The sequence below is a fragment of the Oryctolagus cuniculus genome, chromosome 17, assembly GCF_964237555.1.
Source record: "Oryctolagus cuniculus chromosome 17, mOryCun1.1, whole genome shotgun sequence".
NCBI lineage: Eukaryota > Metazoa > Chordata > Mammalia > Lagomorpha > Leporidae > Oryctolagus > Oryctolagus cuniculus.
In genome coordinates this window covers 65,462,607-65,486,739 of record NC_091448.1, presented here as the reverse complement: position 1 = coordinate 65,486,739, position 24,133 = coordinate 65,462,607, and the positions used below count along the sequence as shown (strand labels likewise).

The following is a 24,133-nucleotide window of genomic DNA, read 5'->3' as shown; positions in this document are numbered from 1 at the left end:
TTTAGCCATCAGTAGTCCAGGGGTCTCCATTTCTCATTGGGGTCAAGAACAATCCTTCTTCCAATTTCCTTTGCTTTTGCAAATGGCACACTGGTTTAGACTCAGTGGCCAACAGGCTGAGGGCCCTAAGCCTGGGCTCTGCTTTAGGCTCTGGCTTTGTCCTCAGTCTCCAGGAGGGGTAACCCTGAGGTGGTCCAGTGCCCAAGGCAACATCCGTCACCTGGGCCTTTCATGCACTACTTTTATCTCTGTCCATTCCCTCTGCTCTACACCTACTGTCAGATACTTGGGAAATCATCCCTGTGAGTCCTGCTAAGCATGTCTGGGGTCCTGCACCTGCTTTTTACCTGACATCTGAGGGCTGCTTGATTACTGAAGTGCATGGCTGTAAGGGCTTGCCCTTGGGGTAAGTAGGATCTGTGTCGGTGTATTTTCTAAAGACCTTTGTTAGGCAGCTCTGAAACATGGTAGGGTTTTTATATGTATCTTGGGTAGCCTCTCTCACCTCTTAGTAACTGGCTGGCTTAGCTGAACATTTCATTCTATTGGGCAAGTTATCATGTGGTCCTGATGCTCCCTATCGTTGAAGCACATTGGGCAATTCCAGCAGGCTCACTGACGTTTCTATCTGTCCTGTAGATGGTATGAGCTTAAAGCAGCAAGAGTAGGGCCACTATTTAGCCTTATTGATTATGTGTTGTTTCTTTTCAATACTGCACCAGTGAAATGGCAATAGTTGCATGTCGGGTACAGTCAAAACAAAGAGTTACCTCCACAAATTCCTAATGAAATTAGCTGGAGTCCTCAGAAGATTGTCCCAATTTTTTTTTTTTTTGCTTATTGTCAGATCAGACATAGAGAATGAAACACAGACTCAAACGGTCCGACCAGCTCCATCCCCAGTCTGTCTTAAAGGGCAAAGCTTAAAACTGTCAAGCTCATGAGAGTGGATGGGGAGCAGGGATTTGATGGTTGTCTTGAGAGGCAGAAAATGCAATCCCTGGCTTATTCTTCTTGCCGCCTGAGCTAGGAGCTCATAAGAATGCCTCCACTTGGGGGAGTCACCATTTTGCCAATTAATTGGGCGGGAAAATCGACAGGAATAGAGAAAAAAGTAGATGCTTTCAGCAGCTGCAAGTATCCAGACCAGGGTTGGAAAAAGCCATGCAACAATCGAATTTGGGTCTGTTCATGGCACAAAGATAACGGCCCTCAGCCCAGAGGCAGTGTACGTCAGAGTAGTGGACTGAAAGCAAAAGGAAGAAGTACAAGAGATCTCTATGATATCTCAGGCCAGGGTACAGTGTATGAGAGACGGTGCTTTCAGTGAGTGGAGAAAAGACCTCAAGGCAGTAACTACCGCTGTCTACAAGAGACAGAGTTAGCATGCTTCAAAGATGGGGAATATGTGAGTAGCAGGCAACCAAGATGTGACATCAGGAGATGTTAGATCCAGGGGAGAGTAGTGAGAGATAATTAAAGTGACAGGACAAGAAGAAAGGGTCAAAAACCTCAGAGAGGATCCAGATCCTTACCCAATGTCCAAGGGGACCTGACCTGTTTGAGAGGCAAGGAGCCAAAGAAAGCAAGGGTGCTTGGAGGAATCCCAACATGAAATACCAAACTAAAAGGCAAGTTGTTCCTCACCAAGTAGGGACATGAATCATCCGCAGAGAAAGTAGATTTCCTTAAACCACGGGTCTTTCCAAACCAATCCAAAGCCAACTATCCCAAAGCATACGGGGCAGCTTCCAGGGGGAGATCAGGTGGAAGAAGCTAATGCCCAAATGGAAAGACCACAAAGGAGAAGAAAGGAATAAGGGAACCATCAAGGAAGGTTCCTGACTCACCCATCCTTTAGCATCAAACTGTATCCTGTAGTCTTAATTCTGGGGCCCAGGTTGTCCTCAGGAGTCTCTTCGTGGTTGCTGGGAAGCTGATACAGAACCACTTGGGACTCCTGTGTGCCAAGACAAAGAAATCGGTCACGAGCCAACAACGTGAAGTCAAGAGTGTTTTATATAAAGAAAGTGGCAAATAGAAGGCTACTCCACAGTCAGAACCGCCTGCAGAACTTCTTATTCCTATCTAGCTGTAAATTAGTACCTATTAATCAGCCTTTACCCAGAGACTGACTTTCTAAACTTGTCCTGTGCCTGATTCATTATTGATTTCGTGGTCATCACAGTTGTGAACTCTGGCTTCACTGTTTCTCTAGAGGCAAGGCACTATGCACAAGTTTGTGCAAACCATCACAATAAAGTTTGTAACCATATCAGTGTATAATCCAAAAGCTGCTCCTGTTGAGCTTCAGGCCAACCAAGATGCATCTAATCTAGTCTTGATATCCTTTAAATCTTCCCTTGCAGTATTGTAACCATCCGTTCAAGCATCTGAAACCTCTCCCAGAAATCACCATCACCTGCCAGAGGGCCGCCTCGCCTGTGGATTTCAGCCTGACACACAACACTGGGTATCACTGTTTATCTTTAAATGACTCTGATGCTGTAAGTCTCAGTACAGCTGAATGTAAGAAAAGTATGATAGTACTTACTATCAAAGACATATAATACTTCCCATTGCATATAATGTTGTGGAATATCAAGGAACCAGACACTGGAGGATTCAAGTGTATGCAGGTTTTGCTATTGTGAATTCTAGGGGCATCTGGACAGTGCTTTATCCACTGAATTCTGTTCATCCTCATGAAACTCCACCTCACCTTAGTATGGGATCAGCTACCCACAGCCATTCTCTCAAATGAAAACGAGACATAGCAGTGTTATCATAAATAACTCACACTAGTAAAAAGTTCACTCCCATTAAATACAGCAAAGTAAAAGGCTAATGAACTGGTAACATCCTAACCCTTGAAATAATGTGCATCTAAGGTACTTCCTTAGGGGTGCCTGTGACTACCTAAATGTCGTCTCAACAAAAGGGAGAGGACAGTTTGCCATGAGGGAAAGCAGGTCCACAGATGCTCACACTCTGCTCCACCTCAAGCATCACTGGGTCTCGTCCCTCCTCTGGCCCGTGCCTAACTCAGCACCGTGGAATCCTGACACACTCTCCATATTCTTCCTGCTGAGTGTGTGTATGTCTATCTGTGTGCTCTGGCGTATCTCCCACACGCAATCCTGAATCTGGGGAAACTGGACAGTGTAGTCTGATCTCTACACATTAGATGCATCCATGAGAGATGCTTTCATGCATTTTCCTAAAGCATCAGGTGGGGAAGTGAAGAACCCCCCGAGAGCAGTCCAGAACACGAGAGTGTACCCACCGCTGTTTTCTAGATGCGTCCTGGAGAAGCCTCCTGAAGCCCCTTCTCAGCTCTCAGGGATACACAGCCGGGCTCCTTTTCCTCCCTGTGGATGAAGCTTCAAAGCGCCCCAAGGTACAGCAGTGGCCCCTCAACACTCACCCAATGAAAACAGCACTCCAGTCCTCACAGAGAAAGCAGCAGGCAAGACATAAGGGGGAACCTGCACGTGCGCACCAGGTGGGACGGCCACAGCACGTTTGGGCGCCACCTGCAGGCCCTAGTAGTAACGCAGGACATGCCAGTTCTGTAGAGCGCTGGGTTCCCAGCGGCCCCTGCTGCTCCACTGGGCGAATCAATGAAAATTCCTGCTTACATATGCCAGGCTGTGATTTCACACGCACCAAGGAAGACGGCAAGCCCCGAGTATTCTGTCTGCATGACACCAGATGAAGACAAAAAAAGAAATAAAATACAGTCACTACAAAACATTTGATGAATTTTCTTTATACCTGCCATGAAAACTTGGAATGAAAATGCTAAAAGTTACCATTTACAATACCATGCAAAAATAAAAGACTTATAAATCCAGCACAATATGAACAAAAATATCTCACAGAACTATAAAACATGATTAAATAAATGAAACATAAGTCAACAGAAAATTTTTTTATGATAAACAGAATATGAGCATGTCAATTTTCCTCTCATCTTGATACGTAGGGTAATCTCAATCAAATTTCCACTGAACTGCTTTGTAGATAATGTTATGTAGATAACCCGCTGTGCCACAGTGCTGGCCCCTCCCCTCTAGTTTTGATAGTAGCTAGCTAGCCACCTTTTCCAAATGTGTTTTTTTTGTTTTGTTTTGTTTTGTTTTGTTTTTTTGATTTTGGTTTTTTTTTTTTTTTTTTTGACAGGCAGAGTGGACAGTGAGAGAGAGACAGAGAGAAAGGTCTTCCTTTTGCCGTTGGTTCACCCTCCAATGGCCGGCACGGCTGGCACGCTGTGGCCGGCGCACCACGCTGATCCAAAGGCAGGAGCCAGGTGCTTCTCCTGGTCTCCCATAGGGTGCAGGGCCCAGGGACTTGGGCCATCCTCCACTGCCTTCTCTGGCCACAGCAGAGAGCTGGCCTGGAAGAGGGGCAACCGGGACAGAATCCGGTGCCCCCCAAATGTATTTTTAAAAAACCAGATTTTCTATAGAATAATCACTTTACCTGACTTTTCTGGGGGCAAAGTGCTGCAGGAACACCATGGAACAAAGAGGAAGAAATTGGGAAGGCGAGAGAAGGAAACACATGTGTCAATTTAAGGAAAGAAAGGCTACCTGAGATAAAATTTTCCCAAAAGATAAGGGGTTAAATGATGTGAATTCTCACCTCTTTATCCTGTTTCTCGATTACAAAATTTCTAAATTTTCAGTAACTTCAGGGAATACAAATCCCCACAAATATATTTCATCCTCAAAGAATCATTGCATCATTTTGTAACATTTGGTTCAAGTTTAAGACAGAAATTAAGATTAAACTTCTGAAAATAACAGAGAAGGAAAGAAAATCTACAAGTGTCATCTTTGGTAAAATGGGCTAAGAGCTATAAAAGGACAATTTAAGTGATAGGAGGCATCTTTTTTCAACACTGAGGGTTTAATATAAAACACTGAATTCAATGCATGATTACTAGGGCTCATCAGTTATTCCCTCAGTTCCCTTAAAATCTAGTTAGCATCTTTTGTAATAAAATTCAATAGTGTTAAACACTACAGGGGCTGGTGCCGTGGCTCACTAGGTTAATCCTCTGCCTGAGGCACCGGCATCCCATATGGGCATCGGGTTCTAGTCCCAGTTGCCCCTCTTCTAGTCCAGCTCTCTGCTGTAGCCCAGGAGGACAGCGGAGGATGGCCCAAGTGCTTGGGCCCTAAACCCACATGAGAGATCAGGAGGAAGCACCTGGCTCCTGGCTGCAGATCGGCGTAGCGCTGGCCATAACGGCCATTTGGGGAATGAACCAACAGAAGGAAGACCTTTCTCTCTGTCTCTCTCTCTCACTGTCTAACTCTACCTGTAAAAAAAAAAAAAACTACATATATGTATGACTACATCAGCAATAAGATGATCAAAGAATGTTAAGTTCAGCATCAATGTTAGCAGTATGTTAGCAGTATACTGCACAACTAAACTCAGACACCTGACTGCAGGTTTTTTGTTGTTGTTGTTTTGTTTTTGCAAGGATTTCTCTTTTGGGAGGAGAGGGAAGAAGAAATGGGGGGAAAGGTAAATATGCTAACTTAGAATACTTGCCCTTAAAATGAATTAATTTGTATTCTGTTGTTCATCAGTATGCAAGTAAGGACCTGGAGTTTTCAATCCCCAAAGAAGCTGTTACCCATACGAAAATTTATGTTTTAGGAAAGCCTAGGTCTTCACATTACTGGTTCTACACTCTTGAATTTTGAATTTTGACTTGAAAACAAACCAGATAACTTGAAATCAAACTCAGAAAGCTCCAAAATAAAGAATAATAGTTCTTCCTTCTAAGGGCACATATTGAGAACCACGCAATAAGACCCTTCGGTAATTCATAAATCAACCTCATTATTCCAAATTTGGCTTTATAATAAATATTAATGGAGAGTCCTGGACAATTTGATAACTGTACATAATAACTAAAACGTTAAATATTAATTGTTTGAATAGAGTAAAATCTTCCTTCGCTAGATGTAAATTCTGATTGGGCTATTGGTAACTTGCATGACACATACAAGGAAAGATTATATGAGGATGGGGCCCATGCCATGGCTCATTAGGTTAATCCTCTGCCTGCGGTGCCGGCATCGCATGTGGGTGCCGGGTTCTAGTCCCAGTTGCTCCTCTTCCAGTCCAGCTCTCTGCTGTGGCCCAGGAGGGCAGTGGAGGATGGCCCAAGTCCTTGGGCCCCTGTACCCCCATGGGATACCAGGAGGAAGCACCTGGCTCCTGGCTTCGAATTGGTGCAACGCCAGCCATAGCGGCCATTTCGGGGGTGAACCAAAGGAAAAGGAAGACCTTTCTCTCTGTATCTCTCTCTCTTACTGTCGTATAAATATAGAAAAGATTATATGAGGAGGCTTTCAGCACAGAAAGATATAAAGGACTTTTTCCTTACGAAAAAAAATAATAAATAGAAATATCATTCAGGCAGTGAAACAGGAAAAAATTCATAACCTGTATACAACTTGTTTTTTTCTTGTATAATCAGTGCTTTATAAAGTTTTCCTAATTTTTTATATCTTTAAAGACAATCTGTCATAAAGTAACAAGAATCCATAATTTTAATTCTTTTTTCTTTTGACAGGCAGATTTAGACAGTGAGAGAGAGAGACAGAGAGAAAGGTCTTCCTTCCTTTGGTTCACCCCCCAAATGGCTGCTACAGCTGGTGCACTGCACTGATCTGAAGCCAGGAGCCATGTGCTTCCTCCTGGTCTCCCATGTGGGTGCAGGGGCCCAAGCACTTGGGCCATCCTCCACTTCCTTCCCGGGCCAGCAGCAGAAAGCTGGACTGGAAGAGGAGCAACCAGGACTAGAACCCAGGGTGCCAGAGCTGCAAGCGGGGGATTAGCCAAGTGAGCCGCGGCACTGGCCATAATTATAATTCTTAAAATTTGTAATCAATATGTTTCCATGAACTCTTGACACATTAGATTGCTATGAATCCTTTTAAGAATTCTTTGAATTTTTGTTCCTTTCTACTTCCACTTCATTCTATCAATATTTGTCTTAACTTCCTTGTAGTCAAAAGCCAGACCACCTGGGATACAGTTCCCCTAGCTTCTCTTCAGTGTAGGACAGAGGCAGAGAATGAGAAAGGGGAAAGAAAGGGGTGGGGATGGATGAGAGCCAGAGACAGAAAAAAGAATCCTGATTACCCCCTATTCTTTTCTTTTTCCCTTCACTGTACATCTAATTTCTTTTTCTTTTGGATCCACTTTAAATATCCATCATAGTAAATTGAAACACATTTTTGGGAAATCTTATAATTGTCACAGCAGATTCAGAACAACAAAGATGAGCTGATCCAGAGTCTAAAGTCTAAATAGATTAATGAATGCGGTGATTCACATGATTCACAAAAATTTTGTTCCAATCACCTTTAAGAGTTTCAATGTAACCCCAGTCTAGACTCCAATTTATTCTGAGCCTCTCAGGAATGAACTGTTTTGTCATTTACATATTCTATCAGACCAATTCTCAAAAAACACACACCCTAAATTTTATAGATGTGAAACAGGGAAGAGATGGGTATAGGGAAGAGATGGGTATAGACTATACTAACTCACAAGATTCACACTATAAAGTACACTGACTCAAATTTTCTCCAACTTTCACACCGCACACTCATTCAAGCACACATACTGGACATAAAAATTGTGCAAGATCAAGCATCAGCTTTCTATTTTAAAAGCCTTAATAAAAATGTAGATAGGCTCACTGCAGTTTCTTTAAGGGAATATTCAGTGCTTCGGTCCTGCTTTATGTTTTCACAATTCAGTGTTAAGAACACAGTAGGTAACTGTTGCTTGACAATTGCTTAATGTTACTGAGAGCATCCAGTACCAGCTACAGTTATCAACTATAAGAATCACCTGACTGCCAGCGCCACGGCTCACTAGGCTTAATCCTCTGCCTTGCGGTGCCAGCACACCGGGTTCTAGTCCCAGTCAGGGCACCAGATTCTGTCCCGGTTGCCCCTCTTCCAGGCCAGCTCTCTGCTGTGGCCAGGGAGTGCAGTGGAGGATGGCCCAAGTGCTTGGGCCCTGCACCCCATGGGAGACCAGGAGAAGCACCTGGCTCCTGCCATCGGATCAGCATGGTGTGGTGGTCACAGCGCGCTGGCCATGGCGGCCATTGGAGGGTGAACCAACGGCAAAAGGAAGACCTTTCTCTCTGTCTCTCTCTCACTGTCCACTCTGCCTGTCAAAAAAAAATCACCTGACTACAAAAGGAATAATCTGTAAATGATGTCACCAACACTAACAAACTTGTTAACATTCACACAACATATTATTCATCCTTGTTTCATGATCACAAAAAATAATTAACTTTTTATATTACATACTGAAGAGCAGCACCTTGCCCTACTGCACACACACACACACAAAAAAAAAAAACACAGAAAAAAGAAAAAGAAAAGTTGCCTACATGGATGCTCTAAACCCCTCAATGTATAGCTGAGAGATCTTGTCCTACTCAGTGCTGAATGTTTGCCATGCAGCCACTGCTTGGACAATGGCTGCACATTCACAGGATTAAATAAATGTAAAAAGTACCTCCTTAAAATGGCAGAGAGCTAGTATTGCATTCATCTGTGGAGTAGAATAGCCCAGGAAATAGAAGAGGAGAAACAGGATATGGTCCTTAGGTTAGGAATAAAGCAAGGTTTGATACAGATATCCCTTCTTGTAGGCACTCTGCGGGTAGAATGTAGCCACGACAAACTTCCCATCAAACATCCTTCCGGTCAGTAATTCCTGAGCGTCTTTGGAACCACCAGCATTGGCATACTCGACAAAGACTTGCCCTCTGCCAGGATTTTCCTTTGGAACAAGCGGAGATATCACGGGTCCATATTTCTGGCATTCCTCTTTTACATCTTCTACAATATCTTCATGTTCCTCTTCATTCTCAAGATGATCATCATCTAGCACGCTCAGCAGTCTTAGCAGTGGGGTAGGAACTACCATCAGATCTTCAACATGAGGGGCAAAAGGAATGCTAACAAATGGGCTGCGCGATGCCATTTCAGCAGGAACTCTTCAGCTTGGATCATCATGAAGCATGCTTTTGATAAGGTCTCTTAGGTGATGGGTTGGAATTGCGGCATTCACCACTGCTTTACCGGCAAATATCTCATCAACAACAGCAGAACTGCTTGCCTTCCATTCCTGAGATCGGACTGTATGCTTCAGCTTCGTTCCTGAGAACATTTCCAGTAAAACGATTCCTAGGCTCCGCAGACCAGCAGCCGAGCTACATTATGTATCACTCTGCAGGCCAGCCTGGGCCACGTGATTTTTCAGCTCTGCTTCTGGAGCACGACACCCGTCTGTTTGAATGTACTTTACACCCGGAGTGCCTTCTTTGAAGCTAAGTCCAAAGTCAGTGAGTTTAAAACATTCGTTCTCTGCACTCCACAGTATGTTCCGCGGTTTGAGGTCTGCGTGGACACGACCCTCATGATGAAGGAGAGCAAGGCCTTCCAGAACATCTCTGAATGATACAATGCTGTATCCTCCACGTGCAACAACCCTGGTGACTGGACTATGAAAGCAGTTCCGAAACACTGACATCCAGGAGTGCAAGCAACAGCATGATAGCACATTCAGAGAGAAGTTGATCGTAAAGACTCCATGTGAAGTCATGATGTTCCCGTGACCCTACAACTGTTCAGGCACTGCTCTCTCTTTGCGGAACCCAAAGCCACAGCCTCGGGGGTTCCTGGCGGGAAGAACTGCTTGAGGGTGCCCAGTGGCGAGCCTGGGGTGCCACAGCAGTGCACTCGATACACCGAGGCTGAGGAGCTGCTCTGTACCCGCCACAGCCGCTCCCGCAGACCTCCAGACACTGTGGTGGCTCAGCGCCCCATGCACAGCCAGACCCTGCCATCGGTGTGGGCTAAGGGCACTGACACCACAGCTGTAGCAATGCCCCAGGTAGGCGGACTGGGCCCGTGCTCACATCCCCGCCCACCGGACCCGCAGCTCTGCAGTGACGTGGCTGCAGCGCCTCACCTACTCCCAGGACCTCAATCCGCAATGACCACTAACGCTATTTTAAAAATTTGATTTTACTGGGGTTGGCGCTGTGTTGTAGTGGGTAAAGCCGCTGCCTGCAATGCTGGCATCCCACATGGGCGCTGGTTCTTGTCCCGGCTGCTCCTCTTCCAATCCAACTCTCTGCTATGGCCTGGGAAAGCAGTAGAAGATGGCCCAAGTGCTTGGGCCCTGCACCCATGTGGGAGACCCGAAGAAGCTCCTGGCTCCTGACTTACAATGGGTGCAGCTCCGGCTATTGCAGCCAATTGGGGAGTGAACCAGCAGATGGAAGACCTGTCTCTCTCTTCCTCTCTCTCCCTCTCTCCTTCTCTTCTTCTCTCTCTCTGCCTCTCTTTCTCTCTCCATGTAACTCTGATTTTCAAATAAATAAATTTTTAAAAAATAACTTGATTTTACTAAACCCAGTAAAGTCAAAAGTTAATAAAATTGGCTTGGTACAATTAACATATTTAAATTTGAAAAAATATTGTGAGTTTTAAGGTGTGTATTTTCTAAAGATTTATTTATTTATTTGAGAGGCAGAGTTACAGAGAGGCAGAGGCAGAGAGAGAGAGAGAGAAGTCTTCTATTCGCTGGCTTGCTCCCCAGATGGCCGCAATGGCCAGAGCTGGGCCAGTTCGAAGCCAGGGGCCGGGAGCTTCTTCCAGGTCTCCCACATGGGTGCAGGGCCCAAGAACTTGGGCCATCTTCTACTGCTTTCCTAGGCCATTAGCAGGGAGCTGGATCGGAAGCAGAGCAGCTGGGACTCAAACTGGCATCCACATGGGATGTTTATGCTGTAGGTAGAGGCTCAACCTACTACACTACAGAACTGGCCCCAAGACACTGATTTTTAAAGACATCTGCATCCCTTTCAACATTGCAGAAAAAAATAAGCAATTTATGAGGCAGGAAAATAGGTAGCAGGAGCTCACATTCTCCCCTACCTCAGGCCCAACCTGTCTAGTCCCCAGTATCAGTGCCCTGTCCCCAACTGAGAATGCTGTGTGAGTGTGAGGTTCTCTGGAGGTGAATATGGGCAATCTCATGAGGAAGTTTGGTTTCCCCCTCTATTGGATAAGGGGAGGTTCCTCTTCCCCACTTCAACTGAGAGAATTATGGCAGCATCCCAGTTGGGGGATGGGACATGCATATGCACAACACATGCACAGGCACAGGGCAGCTAAAGCATGTCTGAGCTCCACATGCTGGCTGTGCCCCTATCCCAGGATGCTCAGAGGTAACTGCTGAATTGTCTGCAGCTGCTCCTTGCTAGATCCCCGACTGAAGCAATGGAAATCCCTGTTCACAGATACGAGGCCATGATGTTACTGGCAACAAGGGGATGGAGAGCAGTAAGTATCCTGTATACATAACAGTAGATGGAGAAAAAAGCAGCAAAAGCCAATACCAGTCCAAAAAGGTTTATGCATTTTCTTTATACCAGCAATGAACAGTTGGACTTTAAAATCCTTAAAATTACCATTTAAAATACTACATAAAATAATGAAGTTATAAATCAAGCAAAACATGGACATCATATCCAAAAAATGATGAAAAACTGAAAGGAAATAAATTGAAATCTGAATCAATAAAGTTGATTTTCATGATCTGTAAACTGAATATAAAGCTATCAATTATTTTCTGCTCCATATCATATAGCAATCCCATTCAAATTTCCATTGAACTGTTTTATAGATCCTGACAAATTATTTATATAGCTAGAGTACCTTACACAATGGTGAATAATAAAGTTGATGTGCTCATAGTTTCCTGTTTGAAAGTTACTATAAAGTCATAGAAATGCATAAAGTGATCTTAGAAAAAGAAAGCTGACAGGGCAGTCTGGCGTAGGCTAAGTGAAATTAGCAGGAAACAGTGGAGGAAGTGCACACCCAGGGTACAGCTACAGGGGGACACTGCAGTGGGAGGTCCTGCAAGAGCAGGGGACACAGCTCAGACTTGTGTGGAAGGTGCAGACACGCAGCACCCAGCAAGAACACAACAAAGGGCCCAGCAGCTTGGATCCAGAAAAGTGCCCACTCTGGTGAGCAAGGTGGGGTCAGACTGCACAGGCCAGAGCCACTGTTGATACAGCTGCAGGGAGAGCCCAGTGGACTGCACTGTCTTTGAGTCTAGCCCAGAAGCCTGAGAACACACTGACTGCTCACCCAGAGTGGGAAAAAAATTGTGCATCTCTCCCTCGCCTTCCCCTTCCAGCAACAGCGACCTGCAGCCAGCTGTGGGAGGGCCGGCACCAGTTTTGGACGTAAACAGTTAGAAGCCGCTCAAGTTCTAGTGGGGACACTTTTCACCAGGGCAGCTACAGTGCAAATGGCAAGTATGGTAGCCACTTCACCAGCTGCATGACCCAGCAATGGTAGGCAGGGGGAGCCACCCCAACAGAAGGGACATACCGCCTGCAGGGACTCTCCTATGTGCCCAGCACAATTGTGAAACGACTAGGGCTACAGCCAACAGGTACTGTGCACCCGTGTCATTGAGGGACTTTTCAAGAGGAAAAGCTCGAATTCCCCACTGACTTTGAGTCTGGCTGGGAGGATCAGATTCAATTTGTCAGGGCATAACACACACAGGCAGCAGCACTAGGAACACCTCAGTCTCTTTGTGGACGGGACAGGCTAGCAGGGTAGAATGGACTTCTTGCAGTCTTTGACCATGGGAGCCCTGGGTGCTGAGACTGAAAAAACTATGACTTCATGAGAGGATGCAGGGTGTAGCTGAGTTTCTGGGCAATCATTGGGTGCAGCTCCACACGCATGGAGCTCTTGGTTGCCAGAGGCAGCTCACTGCAGCGGGAACTGTGCCCACAGTGAGGTCTGCTAAGATCATTTGTTCAATTCACACGGCAGTACAGATGAGTGTTGAACCCACTGGGGGCATTGCTCAGCTTGGAGGAGAGGAGGTGAGGGGGTGATCACACCAACAGAGGTGACCATTGTCCCCTTCTTTTTAAAAAGAGATTTATTTATTTATTTATTTATTTGAAAGGCAGAGTTACAGAGAGGCAGAATCAGAGAGAGGGGTCTTCCATTCACTGGTTCACTCCACAGATGGCCACAACCGATACCACACAAATAAAAAGAATCATCAGGAATTACTACCAAGAATGTATGCCAACAAATCAGGAAATGTTGAAGAAATGGATAGATTTCTGGACACCTATAATCCAAAATTGAGTCATGAACAAAACTGAGTCATGAAGACAGATAATAACCCAGAGATTTAATCAGTAATAAAGACCCTCCCAATAAAGAAAAGCCCAGGTCCTGATGTCTTCACTGCTGAATTCTACAAGACTTTTAAAGAACTAATGCTAATTCTTCTCAAGCTATTCAAAACAATTGAAAGGGAGGGTATCCTCCCAAACTCCTTCTATGAAACCAGCATCAACTTAATTCCTAAACCACAAAAAGAAACAACAGACTAATTTCCCTGATGAACATAGATGCAAAAATGCTCAACAAAATACTAACCAATCAGATGCAACAATACATCAGAAATATGATTCACCCATACCAAGTGGGATTAATCCCTTGTATGCAGGGATGGTTCAACATCCGAAAATCAATAAATGTGATACATCATATTAACAAACTGAAGAACAAAAGCCATGTGATTCTCTCAATAGATGTAGAGAAAGCATTTGATAAAATCCAACATCCTTTAATGAGGAAAATCTTAAACAATGTGGGTATAGGAGGATCATTCCCCAACATAATTAATGCAATTTATGACAAAACCACAGCTGGCATCTTACTGAATGGGGAAAAATTGGACACATTCTCACTAAGATCTAGAACCAGACACTCTCACCATTACTATTCAATACAGTCCTGGAAGTTTTTGCCGAAGACATTAAGCAAGAAAAAGAAATAAAAGAGATACAAACTGGGAAGGAGGAAATCAAACTATCCCTATTTGCAGTTGACCTGATTCTATATATAGGGGATCCAAAAGACTCCACCAAGAGACTGTTGGAACTCATAAAAGAGTTTGGTAAAGTAGCAAGATATAAAATTAACAAACAAAAATCAATAACCTTTGAATACACAGGCAATGTCAGCTCAGAAAGAATGTCTAAGATCAATCCCTTCCACCTTAGCTACCAAAAAAATTAAATACCTTGTACTAAATGTAACCAAGGACATCAAAAATCTCTGTGATGAGAATTACAAAGCATTAAAGAAGGAAACAGAAGAAGACATTAAAAAGTGGAAAAATCTTCCATGTTCATGGATTGGAAGAATCAGTATCATCAAAATGTCCATACTACCAAAAGCAGTTTATAAATCCAGTGCTATCCCAATAAAAATACCAACAACATCCTTCTCAGATCTAGTAAAAATGAGGCTAAAATTCATATGCAAACACTAGAGACCCCGAATAGCTAAAGCAATCATAAGCAGCAATAACAAAGCTGGAGACAGTACAAGACCAGATCTCAAGACATACGACAGGGCAATTATAATTCAGACATCCTGGTACTGGCACAAAAACAGAAATGTAGGCCAATGGCACAGAATAGAAATTCTACAAATCGGTCCACGCATCTACAACCTACATATCTTTGGCAAAGGAGTAAAAATCAATCCCTTGAGCAGACAGTCTCTTCAACAAATGGTGCTGGGAAAACTGGATCTTCACATGCCGAACTGTTAAACCAGACCCCTGTCTTACATCTTATACAAAAAACCACTCAAAATGGATCAGAGACCTAAATCTAAGACAGGATATCATCAAGTTACTAGAAAATAAAAGAATAACCCTACAAGACATTGGTGTAGGCAACAACTTCTTGGAAAGCACTCCGGAGCACAGGCAATCAAAGCAAATGGGATTTATCACACTGAGAAGCTTCTGCACTACAAAAGAGACACCGAGCAAACTTAAGAGGCAACTCAGAATGGGAGAAAATATTTGCAAACTATTCAACAGATAAAGGATTAATTTCCAGAATCTATAAAGATCTCAAGAACCTCAACAACAGTGAAACAAACAATTTAGTTACAAATGGGCAAAGGTCCTGAACAGACATTTTTCAAGACAGCAAATTCAAATGGCCAACAGACACATGAAAAAATGCTCAATATCACTACCCATCAGGGTAATGCAAATCAAAACCACAATGAAGTTTCACCTCACCACCATTAGAATGGCTCTTATACAAAAATCAACAAACAACAAATGCTGGCAAGGACGTGGAAAAAAGAGAACCCTAATCCACTGTTGGTGGAAATGTAAACTGGTGAAGCCACTGTGGAAGACAATATACAAATATCTCAGAAAGCTGTATATAGACCAGCCATATGACCCAGTCATCCCACTCCTGGGAACTTACCCAAAAGAAATGAAATCAGCATATGTAATAGTGATCTGTACCCCCATATTCATTGCAGCTGAATTTACAAGAGCAAACATATGGACTCAACCCAGATGTCCGTCAACTGAAGACTGCAGAAAGAAATTATGGCTTATGTACACTATGGAATACTTAACAGTTATATAAAAATTGAAATCATGTCATTTGAAAATAATGGATGCAACTGGAAATCATTATACTTAGCGAAATAAGCCAATCACAAAAAGACAAATAGAATACATTCTTTGATCTTTGATAACTAATAGAGTATCTAAAAGTTAATTTATAGTAGCACAACTGACACCTTGAGATGTGATGATTTTGAACAGCCCTTGTCTTGACTACTGAGGAACAGTATTTCTTTTTATTTGTTTGCTCTTCTGCTTTCTTCATACTATTCCGGGAACTCTGTACTTAGTGTAGGGTTCATCTTATGAGTATAAAATTAACTGCAAATAGATCTTTGTAAAACATAAGAATGGAAATGGGAGAGAGAGGAGGAAGGGTGGGAGTATGGCAGGAGGGGAGTAGGCTGGGAAGAATCACTGTGTTCCCAAATTTGTATATATGAAATGCATGAAGTTTATATTCCTTAACTAAATTTTTTTAAGTAACACACACATCCATCAGCAAAGAGGATAAAGGCTCCATATGGAGGCCCCTAGAAATGGGGTCAACTGACCTTTTCCAAAGGGGCAAAGGCAATGGGATGGAGAAAGAACGTCTTTTCAACAAATAATGATCACACCATTGCATCAACAATTGGTAAAAAAAAAAATGAACAAAGCTACAACCATTCTACCCTCTACTCCATTTTATCCCATTCAACTTTATATCCATTTTACACCACTGTATACAAATGTCTCTCTTTATATAAAGAAAAATTACAGATGTTTTTCACTAATAGTAGCTGACTTTCAGAACAACTTTGTAAGTTATGGCTACTTTACAGGCGAAAGCACAGAAGTTGATTTTTGTCGGAAGGATTTACAAGTCTCCATGGAGCAACTCCATTCATGACAGCAAATCCCAATACCTCCTGCTAAAACCATTTCCTACTGTTCTACAGCTCCCAAAGTAGCTGAATTCAAACACCACAAAATGCAAGTTGATATGCACTAGCTTCCTCTATGCTCAGTCACACATACACACCACTACAGTCTCCACACAAATTCCAGAGCCCTGACGATTCTCCATCCCACCACAATCCTGCACCCACTTCAAAGAACTTGGACATCTGAGCAAAATGTGTACAACATGTGAAGCCACTAGAAATCACATGACAATAAAAACACCATCTTGCATATCACCCAAACACCCTCAAAATCCAGTCTTCATGCTCAACTCACTCAGCTACACCACATCGTCAGAGTTGTGATGCCCGGTGTCCTGTCCACAATGTAGTCTCCAAAACCACATAGCTGTTTCTCCAGACCCAATGATGAACCCAGTCCAATTCCTAATGAATTCCCCAAACACAAAGGTGAACAGAATACATATATACATAATGTAATCTCACGAATCTACACAAGCAGTCTTTCCCTATGCCATAACTGCACACACACCAACCATGCAAAATATTTTCCTAATACTCTACTCTACTCCTGAACACAATTACCAATGGCCTCGGCACACATAGGCCTAACTTACCTCTTCATGTCTTCATCATGCACATGGGCTAAGTGAGAACTGGTGTTACAGGGGCCAGGTGTGGTATTTGTACCAAGATCCTCTTATGCTTCTTGTTCTTCTTGACAGCATTTCCTCAATGATCTGAAAGCAAACAAGAATGTTTACTCGGCCGGTGCCATGGCTCAATAAGCTAATCCTCCGCCTGCGGCACCAGCACACTGGGTTCTACTCCCAGTCGGGGTGCCAGATTCTGTCCCAGTTGCTCCTCTTCCAGTCCAGCTCTCTGCTGTGGCCTGGGAGTGCAGTGGAGGATGGCCCAAGTCCTTGGGCCTGCATGGGAGACCAGGAGAAGCACCTGGCTCCTGGCTTTGGAACAGCGCGGTGCGCTGGCTGCAGCATGCTTGCCACAGCAACCATTGGTGGGTGAACCAAAGGAAAAGGAAGATCTTTCTCTCTGTCTCTCTCTCTCTCTCTCACGGTCCACTCTGCCTGTCAAAAAAAAAAGAATGTTTACTCTCACTGCTTTTGTTCACAATAGGACTGGGCAGTAGCTGGCACTGTGGCACAGTGTGTAGAGCCGCCACCTGCAAAGCCAGCATCCTATGTGGGCACTGGTTCAAATCCTGGCTGCTCTACTTCCAATCCAGCTCTCTGCTATGGCCTGGGAAAGCAGTAGAAGATGGCCCAAGTCCTTTGGGCCCCTGAACCCATGTGCAGACCCAGAAAAAGCCCCTGGCTCCTGGCTTCGGGTAGGCTCACCTCTGGCTGCTGCAGCCATCTGCAGAGTGAACCAGCATGTGCAAGATTCTCTCTCTCTCTCTCAATCTCCCTTTCTCCTTCCCTCTCTATACCTCTACCTCTGCCTCTGCCTCTGCCTCTCTGCAGCTCTGTTTTTTAAATAAATAAATAAATCTTTAAAAAAAAAAAACACAGTACTGGGCAAGAAAAAAATTAAAGGCATACAATTAAGCAAGGAGGAAAAACTGATCCTTGCCTGCATATAACATTACAGAAAAAACTAAAGACTCCATCAAGAGACTTAGATTTGATAAGCAAATCCGATAACGTTTTAAAAAACAAAAGGAACAACAATTAGTAACAATTTATGCACTAATCACAAATTTAATGAAAAAGAAACAGTAAGAGCAACCCCATTCACAGTAGATATAAAAAAAGGAAGACACTTGGAATAAATTTAACCTAGGGTATAAAATTCCCATCAAGCTACCAATCACATCTTTCCTTAGAATTTAGGAAAACTATCCCAACGTTCAAATAGAAGCACAAATGAGTTCAACATAAAAGCATTTTCAAAAAATGCAAAAGCTGGGGTCTCCCCACTACCAGGGTTCAAAACATGTTATAGAGCTATTTTAACCACTACAGTAAGGTACTGACATGAAAACAGTCATAAAAAAGAATGGAGCAGACTGGGTTTGCCACAGAGTAATCCACACATCTACAGCCAACTGATAGTTGACAGAGATTCCATAAACATGCCCTGGAGGAAAGACAGTCTCTTCAATAAATGCTGCACAAGACTTTCCATGGATGCCTCCACTTATACTGTACATAAAATAACTCAACATGCATCACAGATCTAAATGTAAGACCTAAAACTACCAGGAAGCAGCACAGGAGACACCTTTCATGACACTGGCATAGGAAATGATTTTTTAGATAATATCCCAGAAGCACAGGCAACAAAACCAAACATGACAAATGTGATTATATAAACCAAAGAAATTTCTGAGCACCAAAATAAAAAGGCAGCCAAACGAAGAGACAACTGTTAGAATGGGATTAACATATTCATAAAGTATGTCCCTGAGAAAGGAAGAAAATTGAGGATATGCAAGTAATTTTTAAAACTCAAAAACAACAACCCATTTAAGAAATAGCAGTCAGAACAGACATTTCTCAGAAGAAGAAATTCAAATAACCAACCGACAATATGAAAACCAGTTCAGTTTCACTAACCATCAAGGAAATGAAAAGGAAAGTCACAATGAGGAATCATCCCATTCTGATTAGGATGTTTCTTGTCAAAAATACCACATTCTAAAAAGAATATGGAGAAAAGGAAACCCTTATACACTGTTGGTACAATATACATTAGAACAGCCACTACTGGGCCGGCGCTGCGGCTCACTAGGCTAATCCTCCGCCTAGCGGCGCCGGCACACCGGGTTCTAGTCCCGGTTGGGGCGCCGGATTCTGTCCCGGTTGCCCCTCTTCCAGGCCAGCTCTCTGCTGTGGCCAGGGAGTGCAGTGGAGGATGGCCCAGGTGCTTGGGCCCTGCACCCCATGGGAGACCAGGAAAAGCACCAGGCTCCTGGCTCCTGCCATCAGATCAGCGCGGAGCGCCGGCCGCGGCGGCCATTGGAGGGTGAACCAACGGCAAAGGAAGACCTTTCTCTCTGTCTCTCTCTCTCACTGTCCACTCTGCCTGTCAAAAATAAAAAAAAAAATAAAATAAAATAAAAAAAAAGAACAGCCACTACTGAGAATAGTATGAAGGCTGCTTAAAAATTATAACTACCTTATGATCCAGCTATCCCACTTCTCAGTGTATTTCTAAAGGGAATCAAACAATCACTTTCATTGCAGTACCATTCATAATAGCCAAGCTATGGAATTAACCCAGGTGTCCATCAATGGAAGAATGGAGGGGAAAAATGTGATACACACACACACACACCACACACACAGGTATACACAAAATACAGTATCGTTTACCCATGACAAAGAATGAAACACTCCCATTTGCAGCAAAATGATTGGAACTCAAGATCATCATGTTAAATGAATGTTAATATAATGTTAAATAAACCAGACATAGAAAGATCCATATGTTATTTCTTTGATAAAGTTTTAAAAATTGCCCATGTGAACTCTGAACAGGTATTAGCACAATTTGGGAGCCATGGGCATAGGTTGAATAACAGATACCAAAACCCAGTCAGACAAAAGAAGTAAGTTGTAGTGCTCTGCAGTGCACTAGTACCTCTGAAGTTCAAGACAATCAATTATTTACTGTAGAAAGAGCCAGAATAAAGGAGCTAGCAGGGTCCAAGTGCAAAGAAATAATATGAAATAGAAATGGTAGCTACCTGGTTTGATCAGTTTATGCTGTGCACATGTATTGACATATTAGACTGGACCCCATAAACATACATGAGCATTGCAAAATTTTTTTAAATAAACAATTTAAGAAAAAAAAAGAAATATTTAAGAAATATTTTTTAAAAAATCTGGAAAGTGTGGTATTCAATAAAGGAAGAAATGAAAATCATCCATAACTGCCCTCCAAAGTTAAAAACTGACAATAAAACTGTATATATGTGAATATACATGTCTATGTGTGCATGAAATGCTCCATAACAAAAGTAACCTACAAAATGAGTGAGAAACTATGGTGATAGTCACTAAACTTTTAAAATATCAACGTAGCCTATGGTGCGGTTTCACATGTGTGTAAAATAAAGACATGCAGGGCCGTTAAACACAAGAACTTCAGGAAAGCAGTACACTCAAATACAAAAAGGAGGGAAGGGAATTATGTCTTTAGCTGTACCTGTAATGTCTCCTTCCTTTACAAAATACTGTCTGAAACAGTTTGGCAAAAGGCTAATTCTGTTAAACGTAGGTGGTGAGTATATGGGTATCTTTATACTTGATTTATTTTATAATGGCTTTATTTTCCTACATTTTTAAAATACTTCATACTGAAAACTAAAATAGGAATAAAAACCATTCATTTAGCAGGTAGCTTCAGAACAATTAACAGGCAATAAGACAATATGTAAACATTACATTTTGCATTTTGTGACAATAAAACCTATCTTTATACTGAATTTTTAAATTTTTAACTATGTATTTTTATTTATTTAAAATGCACAGTGACTTGGGGCTGGTGTTCTGGCATAGCAGGTGAAGCTGATGCCTGCAACACTGGCATCCCATGTGCGTGCTGGTTCAAGACCCGGCTGCTCCACTTCTGATCCAGCTCCTGAGAAAGCAGCAGAGGATGGCCCAAGTGCTTAGACCCCTGCTACATGGAAGATCAAGAAGAAGCTCCTGGCTCCTGACTTTGGCCTGGCCCAGCCCCAGCCATTGCAACCATTTGGGGAGTCTCTTCCTCTCTCTGTGTAACTCTGACTTTCAAATAAATAGATAAATCTAAAAAAAAAGACAGCATGACAGAGAGAGAGAGAGCAACAAACATAGATCTTCCGTCCACTGGTTCATTCCCCAAATGCCCACCACAGCCAGTGTTGGGCCAGACCAAAAGCAGAAGCCTAGAATTCCATTCAGGTGTCTCTCATGGGTTTCAAGGACCCAAGTGCTTGAGCTGCCATCAGCCACCTACATAGGTGTATCAGCAGGAAACTAGAGAAGTGACACAACCAGAGCTCAACCTGCACTCTAATATGGGATGCTTAACTCACCATGCCCACTGTGCAACCCCCCTCCCAATTTGACATTTTAAATGTTGAAAACACAAGAAAAACACTTGGAGAACCTCATAGGCAGCATCTAGAAAAACAACTAGCACAATGCTGATTCCTAAAAATACCCAAGAAAAATAGCAATTGAATGATGTGAAAGATACACTTAGACATGTCTCTGATACCCTCCCAGACCCTTGAAAATCACTGTCAACACCCTCTGTGCCAGGAAATCACCCTCTGCTTCTTAAAAATTCCCCAGTACACTTTATAAACCATTTTGACCTGTTCTGCAGCAAGTGACTCATTTGCAGACAAGCGATACCATCATTATTCAGATCTAAATCATACAAAGCACCCATACAAACCTTAGAAAAAGGAAATCTGGACCAAGCATGGCCCTCAGGTCCTGTTACCTGCAGCCTGCACCCTCATCTCTTCAGTGTCCCCAACTCCACTTCTCTTCAGTCCACTCTCAGCTCAGGAGCAAAAATTCTGTTTCGGATATTTTATGTGTGTCCTCTCGGGCTGAAAAAAAAATAGCGTTACATCTACTCAAATCTCAAAATTTGAAAGGTTTTTCCAGCTACATTTTAAAACTATTTATATATTTATTCTTGTTTTTATTTGAAAGAGAACAAATAGAAAGTGCTTTGTTATCATTTATGGTCTAAAATAGATGTTCTAAATGACTGTTTTTTTCATTCTCCAGGATTCATACACTACCACGTGTCATTATTATGTCATCTATACAAGACAGGACTGCCATATTCAGCCTGGGGAGCTAACTGGGGTCTCAGCAACTTCCAGGCTTGGAGAAGGGAAGCCACACTATTCCCCTACCATCCCCCACTGCTACAGAGCTCTAGAGTCTGCAAAAAAGAGTTCACAGTGGGCCTCTGCAACACTCCTACCAGAATCAGTCAGCACAACTTGTAGGGCAAAGCAAAGATTCTCTACATCCTGCAATGGTGATAGTTTGTGGCATTACTCCAGAGTTACGCTCACACACTGTATGAGCCAGAGCAATGCCCTTTCATTTCTGGGGGTTAGCACCAACATCAGCTCATTTAAAAAAAAAACACCCCCCACCCTGGGAGATCTGTACCCTGCAACACCAGGTCTGTAACAATTAGTTCTAAATTTCTCAATCCCGCTGAAATCTACCCAGTGCAATTACTTAAGAAACTGCTTGCATTCCACCTGTCTGGACTCATATCCACCAGAATAAAATCTGTATACTTTGTAGTCACATGTAGGACTGGAACAGGGTTCAGTTCTCATTCCCTGGCCCCAGGACCAGGGCTGTTTGCATTAAAGGCCACAAGCACCATTTGACTCTCCCAGCAGGACCTGAAGAAGGCCCCATCCTCATCACACTGCCTGAGAGCCACACCAATTGGTGCCACAAGCTCCAGCATCACTGAGACTTCCCAATAGGACAAGGAGAAGCCACCTTGTCCCCCTCAGCACGAAGAACAAGGCCCTGGCTACCACAGGCCTCAAGAAGATGGACACCAAACTCTCTGTGGACCAAAGATACACACCCAAGGAAACCCACATTCATCTCAAAGCCACACTTCTGTCGCTATGAACTGCAGCAGAGTATACCACTGTGTCACTTACAGACACAGCTGACACTAAGACAAAGGAAATCACTCAGAATGTACACTCCTGAGCTCACCTAGTACTAAAACCAAAGCAACAAGCCAAGTGATACCCTGCGTGCCAGCTGAATCATAATCTCTTTTCCATTAAAACCTACTCCAGAAAGAAGAAGGGACAATTACACCAGATGTGCACATGCCAATATAGACACAGGAGACGTGGGGGCACAAGGTAGCATGATGTCTCCAAAACAACACAATAATCCTCCTGAATGGGATTCTGAACTGAAGGAAATCTATGAAACCACAGACATAGAATTCAAAATAATGATTGTGGCTGGTGCCGCGACTCACTTAGCTAATCCTCCGCCTGTGGGGCTGGCACCCCGGGTTCTAGTCCCGGTTGGGGAGCCGGATTCTGTCTCATTTGCTCCTCTTCAGTCTAGCTCTGCTGTGGCCTGGGAAGGCAGTGGAGGATGGCCCAAGTGCTTGGGCCCTGCACCCGCATGGGAGACCAGGAGGAAGCACCTGGCTCCTGGCTTCGGATTGGCATGGCACACCGGCTGTAGTGGCCATTTGGGGGGTAAACCAATGGAAGGAAGACTTTTCTCTCTGTCTCTCTCTCGCTGTCTAACTGTGCCTGCCAAAAAATAAATAAAATAATGATTGTAAGGAAACTTAAAGAGATGCATGAGAATACAGATAGATAAAAGAAATGATAAAATCAATAAGTAAAACATTACTAAGGAAATAAGAAATCATTAAGAAGAATGAAATAGCCAGCGCCGCGGCTCACTAGGCTAATCCTCCACCTTGCGGCGCCGGCACACCAGGTTCTAGTCCCGGTCGGGGCGCCGGATTCTGTCCTGGTTGCTCCTCTTCCAGGCCAGCTCTCTGCTATGGCCAGGGAGTGCAGTGGAGGATGGCCCAAGTGCTTGGGCCCTGCACCCCATGGGAGACCAGGAGAAGCACCTGGCTCCTGACTTCGGATCAGCGCGGTG

General features: G+C 43.4%; 1 protein-coding gene and 1 pseudogene across 1 annotated transcript in view; both read right to left on the bottom strand.

The window, feature by feature from the left end:
* Positions 1–775: 775 nt before the first annotated feature.
* The window catches only part of LOC138845934 (zinc finger protein 286A-like), a 168,343-nt gene continuing 144,985 nt past the window's right edge, over positions 776–24,133 (bottom strand). The window contains exons 11-14 of the mRNA XM_070059984.1: positions 21,942–22,053; positions 17,093–17,215; positions 3,287–3,700; positions 776–1,960 (exon numbers count right to left, since the gene is read on the bottom strand). The gene's annotated coding sequence lies outside the window, so the exon portion shown is untranslated. The remainder of the gene's footprint in view (positions 1,961–3,286; positions 3,701–17,092; positions 17,216–21,941; positions 22,054–24,133) is intronic.
* Positions 8,230–11,594, bottom strand: LOC108175456 (serine/threonine-protein kinase Kist pseudogene; annotated as a pseudogene).